Source organism: Anser brachyrhynchus, assembly GCF_964034855.1.
Source record: "Anser brachyrhynchus genome assembly, chromosome: 3".
Lineage (NCBI taxonomy): Eukaryota > Metazoa > Chordata > Aves > Anseriformes > Anatidae > Anser > Anser brachyrhynchus.
The window spans coordinates 35,533,201-35,541,096 of record NC_137696.1 but is presented as its reverse complement, the minus strand read 5'-3'; the positions used below and the strand labels follow the sequence as shown (position 1 = coordinate 35,541,096).

At 37.9% G+C, this 7,896-nt stretch overlaps 1 long non-coding RNA gene across 3 annotated transcripts; it reads right to left on the bottom strand.

Annotated features, from left to right (window-relative positions):
- Positions 1-412: 412 nt before the first annotated feature.
- LOC308192034 lies at positions 413-5,886 on the bottom strand. 3 transcript variants are annotated; one of them, XR_013948505.1, is made up of 4 exons: positions 5,530-5,886; positions 4,474-4,624; positions 3,903-3,995; positions 413-1,259 (listed from the first exon to the last, which is right to left on the bottom strand). It is a non-coding gene; the product is annotated as an uncharacterized lncRNA (long non-coding RNA). The 3 variants fall into 3 exon arrangements; XR_013948506.1 differs by having other exon boundaries at positions 413-867; positions 5,530-5,885; XR_013948507.1 differs by lacking the exon at positions 5,530-5,886 and adding an exon at positions 5,384-5,523 and having other exon boundaries at positions 413-867.
- Positions 5,887-7,896: the final 2,010 nt, after the last annotated feature.

Here is a 7,896-nt window from a genome sequence, read left to right as displayed (position 1 = left end):
GAGTTTTCTGACAGCTGCACTCTCTGACTTCATTAGGGAATGTGTAATTGACATAATAAGAATAATCTATTTGTTTTCATCTTAGAGAGGTTTAATGAATGACATTATGTTAATAAAGATGAGAAAAGCAAGCCACTAAACCCTGAGCTGCTGCAGGGGCTGTCTCCTGCACATCTCCTGGCACTGCTGCAGTCTTGCTTCCTGCTCCCTGGGAAGGAGACTGTATTAGCAAGCATGACTGGAGCAGGGCTTGAGAAGTCAACCTTCACATGACAATATAGCTCTTCTCATCCAATTATAGCGAATAAAATCATTGAGGCTGTGGATGTTTGAAGACTGAGCTGGTGTTTTGACTTGTTCAGGGAGAAATTATTCTCAACTTCTACTTCCCATTCCTGTCAGGTCGTCCAAGTTATTCTGTACCAGCAGTGATGTAAATGATAGGAGAACGGGACTCGGAGTCTATAAGTGATGTTTTTGGGATATTCATCCTGTATGAACTTCTCAACAGCCTCATGCAGCCTTAGTCAGAATTGCAGAAGTACAGGAAACAAGCATAAACAAGCTTAAAAAGTTGCACAGCAGTAAGTATTATCCTCTTTGACAACTGGGAAAACTGGGAGAAAGAATATATAACCCAACATACTCAGATGTATCCACTATTTTTGATTACAGTATTTTTTTCTGTATACCTAGTAAACAGCTGAGGTCTGGTTACTCTTCGCTGTTGCAGGATCACCTGGAAACCTCATGCCTGATTTTGCATGACACAGTCCTTGTGTGTCCAGCTTGTGATCCATGTGAGCTGCTTGTTCTGAGGTGCTGGGTCCTTAATTATCTCGATGTGTTTCAAGAGTGCTCAGACTTCTGCACAAACAAAGGAATGAGTTGTTGGTAACCACTTCAGGGTGATACCCCAGAGTACTCTGCTGTTTCTTATGAGTTTAAGATTTCTTGAAGGGAAAAGTTGAGAGCTTATTAAGTCAACAGAAAAAGCTGGAAACATATAGGTTTAACCTGAGTACTGGTAATACAGATCCCTGACAGTTTTGTTCTAATCAAACTATGGGAAAATCAATAATGAGACAGCAGCTGATCTCAAGTCAAGGCACTGGGCTTGTTGGGGGTGGTGCACTAGAACATGCTGTTAAGTGAAGAATGTTTCCAGTGCTGCTGCAACATATGTGTTTGGTTCAGCAGAGCTATTCATTCCTCCAGTCTGCTTGGACTCTGCTCTGGCTCCCCATTCCTTGCCCTGTCTGAAAAAGAACTGTTATTGACCAGCTACACTCACGAACAGCAATTTATTTCATTGATGTTATTTCATTTTCGTACCCTCATAACTGATTTTTGAATCTGTTTTATGGATAATTATTATGATCCTCTATTCTCTACATACAGAAATAGCCAAATATTATGGTAGATTTTGATGCACTGCTTTTGTGCACTGTAATCATCATTTTACAGTCCTTGTCACTATTCCCGTTTAAAAAAAAAATAAAAATTGTTCTTGGTCTGTTTTTTCAAGGATGTGTTCTCATGGCGGGACTAACTTGAACAGACTAGGAAGTGCAATTTATGTAACGATTCAAGGATAAGTTACCATCCACAACACATGTTTTTCTGATATTCAGATCTCATTGTGCCTGGACTCTGATACCCACAGATCCTGCTAAGCTGTGTTGTGAAGGAGAGTCTGAGCAGGTGTGATGGAGACAATGTATAGGTAGGTAAGAGTTCATGTCAGTCTGGACTTAGATCATCTGGGTTTTGGTTGGTTGGTTGATTTTCTTGATGGGAGAAATACAATTGCTATATGTGATTTTACTTACACTAAATGGTGCCAAACCACTCATATTAGGAATAGGTTAAGTGGCAGTCAGACTAACTGCTGCAAGACATTACTTTAGGGCAATATTGTTATAGGTGGAATAAATTGTCATCTTCATACAGTCACGGTTCCCACTGAGACCATCTGCAAGGAGCTGACTGAAAATCTCTTGTTCTCCTTTCATACTGCGCTGGCATTGACAGAAATGTTTGCGTTTGCCTGTTATCTATCCAAATTTATCAACCTCAGGTAAAAAGTCATGCAGTCCTTTTTGCTGTTTTATGGCCACACAACATTTGAATTGTCTAAGACTTTGCCGTCCAAGGCACAGCAGTGAAAGAGAATCAACTGTGTATTTTGTAGATATGGAGGATCCACATGATTTGATGATTGGATGCTGCATACGTTCTCTCTCTTTCTTTCCCTGTTTGTTACATACTGGGTTACTTGCTGTTGTATGTCTTTTCTCAGGTGGTAGCTACTAGCAATTAGCCTTCCCCTGGCTGAGAGCACTGACCTTAGAAATAGAGCAGTGCAATTCACTGAGCAAGGGAGAAATGAGTTTGCTGACAGCCATTTTGATTAGTGAGGTTGTCATAACCACCTACCAGAAGGGGATACCCCAGTTCAATTGCAAAGTAATTTGCTTCAGGCCTTATAGCTTGCTGAGTTCTTCAAATGTCAAAGAGAAATTAAGAATAAAGCTGCATTAGTCTGCAAAAGTATGAAGTTATTGGTACTATTAGCATTGCTATTGCTGGGTACTCTTTGTGAAGCCGGTACAGGTACACATTTGTTACTTATGACATGTACTTTTATCACAATAGATCTGCATCTTTACAGATAAAGCTGAAAGCTAGAAGTGAATAATCTAGACAGATTTTGTACAAAGATAGAGAATGGTGGTTTCACATATAAAATTAATATATGCCAGCGAATTACAATGAGCTTAAGTTTGCTGTAATCAAGAACCTTAAGTATGAGGCTCCAGGTCAACTTAAAGCAGTGACTGGGCTGGCTAAGATGTTATAGGGATATAGATGCTGACAGTTTTATTTATCAGGATAAGCATGTTTACTGAACGTGAGTTTTATATATTAAAGCAAGAATAAGAGTGCAGAATGACGTCTGTCCTGGTCTGGAATATGCAGCCATAACATTGGTGAATATTTGGACTGCACAAGTAATCACACGTCAGTAGCTGTAAGAGTTGTACAGATCAGTTCTTAGGTTCATAACAGCATCCCAGTGAGCAACTCATATCCTTTGTACTTAAAACATCACCTTTACATGTGGCCTGCTACGTCCATCAAAGTAGTGAGTTAAAGCAAATATAACTGAAGCCAAGGTGTTAGAAGGGAGAAGACTGAGAAGAAAAGCACTTGAAGATATTGGAAGAGGTTAGCTCTACCTCCTGAAGAGTTCATGCTAACTTTATGCATCACATTTCTTTCAGAGGGTTCAAGGTCTAAAGTCCCCTTTGTAGCATACTAACTAGCATGTTGAGCATGTTCTGTGAAAACAGTCTATGGCTGTACACTGTCTCTACTTTCATCTCCAGACTGCACACTCATCCTATATGTATATTCACCTTCTTTGATTTTTACCTGTGCACACCAGTTCTGCTGCCTCCACATCCCGTTATTTATGAAAGCTTGCTGCTGAGCCATGTGTTTTGGTGCTCATTAAAAAATATCCTGGGTGAAGTGCATGTTCCAGCACTGACAGAAAGTATAAGGTAAAGGGAGAAGTGCAATTGGGATGTTGGGGAAAGATTTGTTGGGGAAGAAAGCATGAGTTGTTAACTATAAATTTGCATACACCATTTTTCTTTCTTATCTATAAAATTCATACATAAAGTAATGCATTCAGTTTTACACTTACACTGAAAAAGATGAGGGAAGGAAAACTATATATGAGATGGGGCAAGAAAGAGGGGAAGAGAAAATTAAAATAATAAATTACAGGCGTGATGGGGCTTTATAAAACACTTTGTAGTTAGCTTGCTGTCAGAAAGCAGAAATCATTGGCCAGAACCAATAGCAGGTAGCAAGGATCATATCTGCCTTACCTTCTAATTAAAATTTCAAGCAAGCAGCTGAAATGCATGTTCTCTGTAAGCAACTGGCAATGGTGTTTCAAGGGTTGTCTGATGAGATGAAAGCTAAGAAAGGATCAAAGGAAGTTCATCTGAATTATAGTACCATCAGCCCATCCAATCAGTTAGTCATTGGTATTATCAAATATTTGTGTAGTGGCACCGTGCAGTGGCATCACATTAAGGCCCTGTATTTAACAGGAACTCAGTAGGTATTACCAATTGCATGAGGCAATCCTTGTCCCAGAGAGGTTACTGTTATAATGCATAGACAGAAAAAAAAAAAAAAAAAAGAGAGAGAGAGAGAGTGAAATGAGCACAAAGAGTTGAAATGAGCCGAAGCAATGGTATTTTCTATGACAGTCAGAGAGGATCAGAGGGACAGTCAGAATGGAATCCAGAATTTTAAATTTGGAATCCTGTGCCTTAGGTACAAGACAGAACAATACATGTTGGTAAACAGTGCTTGCTCATGATACTCTTAAAAGTGTTTTCAGAAGCAGCAGTGACTTAAAGACAACAGAGAAAATCCCAAGAATGTTACCTGTGAGAAAGTTCAGAATTATATCCATCATGCACGTGCAGAACTATTTTTCTTAGCTCTAATTTTTGTTCTTGCATGGGAAGATCTACCTTGAAGCAGGAAGATTTATCTGGCTTCTGTAATGATGCAGATAGACAGTAAGGCTCACCCTCTACAAAAAAAGGCCAATATTCAACAGCATGTGTTAAAAGTAAACATTTTAAAATCAATGTTATGATAATTTCTGTAAGAATAGTAAATAAGCTAAGGAATTTTGTAAACAGCTTATGTTAATACATAATAATTCTTGAAAAAAAATATATTGCTAGAGGGCTGCTGTTTATATACTTTATATATGTTAAGAGACAAAAAGGAGATAAACAAAGGAACAGTAGACTAGTTAAGCTGATGTCAGTGCTGGATAAGATAATGAAACTATTAATTTGGGGCTTTGCTAATGAGGCATTAAAAGTAAAAATAAAATTAATACTAAGCAATTTATTTACATGGAAACAAGGCCTTGTCAAACAAATTTTAATCTTTTTTGCAAGATTATAATTCAGGTTGATTAAAAACAACACTGTTGGTACAGTGGATTTGTTGAATTTCTCTAAGGCCATTAGTACCACATGACATGTTGAGGGAAAAAAGCAACGTATGTGTGTATATCTATATATATACATAATATATATATGTGTGTATATATATATATAATAAAAAGGCATAATTTAAGTGAATTAAAACCCTTGCACTATCAGAGCTGAAAATGCAGAATTTGGTAAGGATCATCAGCAAGCAAAATCTTTACTAGTAAGATAATTTACAGGTGCAGCTCTGTTTATTTAGATTGGTTGTTTTGGCATGTCTTCCTGGTAAAATGTGCCAGTGGTAAGGAGCCTGCAGAATGCCAAAATTCTGAGAATGCCCTTACATTTAATAACTTTTTTGAAGTCCTCTGTCGTGACACAGAAGGTGAAATTCAATTTACGTAAGAAGAAAAATAAAAACCAGATACCATTTAAAATACACAAAGGTACAGGATTCAAATATGACACAGAAAGTATGAGAAACCCAGACCTTTCCAGAAGAGCAGCTGGGGGCCATGTGGGATGTCTTCTAGAAATCAGAACAGCACGGCACTCCCATGTTTAGGCAGGAAACTCCTACCAAAACTAATGTTTGTCAGCTGGGGGTTTCTCTCCCCAGGCATGTCTCCTGCTTGCAGCTTCTGATACATCACTTGCAGTTTCACAGGAGGAGGTCACAGGTACCTGGAGGTGTCTGACATTGAGTCAGGCTCTTGAAATTCTCAATGTGCCAGAAGAGACAACCCGCTCTTGGGCAATCTTTAAATTAATATAAGATGAAAATATTTATTTATTTATCAAAATGCAGAGGCTAAGGAATGAGTCGTTTTATTTTGGGACATGGAAAAATGAGGACAACAGCATGCTTTGTAGAAAGGCTTTATCCTAGTATGTTTTTCAAGTGTTTTCTACATTTTTTTTCCACCTACAGTCTCTCTTAAGAAGTTAACTTGAGGTGGGAGTTAATGCTTTAGACACGCCCCATCCTCAGGCTCTTGTACCTTTCTTTTGCCTTGTCTGTTTGGTGGTAGCTATTTTGTTGAATGGCATGACCTCTAAAAACAGATTTGAGGTATTGGGGTTACTTTTGTAGTGGTGTGGTGAAGACTGTTTTACTTGTTGATTTGAGTTGCTCAAAGTGCACAGTGCAGAAAAATGAGTTTGGCCAAACAAAAACAAAAATGTGAACAAAGAATTTGGGCTGCAGCTAGATGGAAGATAGTCTTGGAAAACATTGGATTAGAAAGATGGTGTATGAGTAATAGGTATGTCCCAGTTTTGCTATTAAAATATTGCATCTCAATCTGGGGCCCACACTTCAAGAGAAGTGTATATTTTAAGGAATTTAAAGAGAGGAAAAAAAAAAAATAGTAGGACTGGAAAAAGTCTTCTCATGTGAGCTTCAAGAAATTTGATCTATTCAGCTTATCAAAGAAAAGATTGAGGGATTACCTGATCATTTTGTCCAATCTTTAGACATGGAAAACTGCGATAATAATAAGATCTACAGTCTTCCAGACAGAGATATAATGAAATCCAATTTGCTGGAAGTCAGAAAAATTCAAGCTTGAAATAAAACACATTTTTGAACATTAAGGGCAATTAAACATTGGAAGAATTTCAATGGGAGAGGTGACAGATATGCCAGTGCCTGAAGTCTTTCAGACAAAACTTTAGGTTTGGACACCCTTTAGTCCAGTCTCTGGAAAAAATATGCTATGGGAATTTTTTGAACTAGATGATCATAGTGGGTCTTTCTTACTACAGAACACATATATTTATGAAAAGAAGGAAATGGACCTTAACATTCCAAGAGATCCTAAGCTACTGAAAAAATTGTCCCATCTGCAAAATGAAAAATACTGGAACAACCACATGAAAATCTGTCCTTGGAGGAATGCATGACTATTCTCTCAGCACAGATTTTTTTAGATTGCCTCAGTAGATGTCAACATAGCATATTTCCTCTCTTCTTGATAAGTCTAGCCTTGGAGAGGAGTAAGGATAAGGTCATTTGAATAACAATCTCAAGCAATGGAGTTAACACCTGTGTTCCTGTATCTGACTGCATGCTCTGGCATCATACATTCTATACACTGTCAACATTGCTGTTCAACAAATGCCTTTTCTCCTCTTGGGCAATTAATCTCCTGTAATTATCTTCATTCCCTGTCATTGATTCTGTTTCCAGAAATACTAAAAAGTAGCTGAACGTTTTGGTGGTCCTTCATTCTTGAGACAGAGAGGTCTCAAGGTCAGAGAGGACAAGGTCAGAGAAAATTTGTGTTGGCCTCAGAAAACATTCTGATATGAAGAATACTCAAGCTGTAGGGGTATGGGTCTGGGGGAGAAACATCAGATGTAAAGGAAAAGGCTCAGGAGGAAATCCTGGAGGAGTGCCTATAAGAAGCAATAGATAGGGCTTACTATGGAAAATGCAGTAGGAGATAATGTTAGACATAGTAAGAACATGAAGATACACAAGTGGAAGGAAGAGTTTCTGTGTTGGACTACCATTCATGTTTCTCCTTTTCTCCTTCTGAGTTCACTTGTACTTGGTTCTTGGTTAGTAAGAAGATGAGAGGTTCAAGCTATACACCTGTATCTATATTTGGATTTCAGATCCAAGTTTGTATTTCAAGTGTTTTCAGTGCTAAGGACATTCAGCTGTGATGATATAGTTTACTGTGTTTACATGGGGATGACTATCATGACTGAGAGCTAGATTTAAGTTTGGATTTCATATTACTTCTGCAAAAAAATATGAACTACTTCTGATGTTGCATTTAAAATATCTTCCCATATATTTGACTGAAAACTGTGTTTTATGAATACTTGTATGTAATTTCTTTAAACA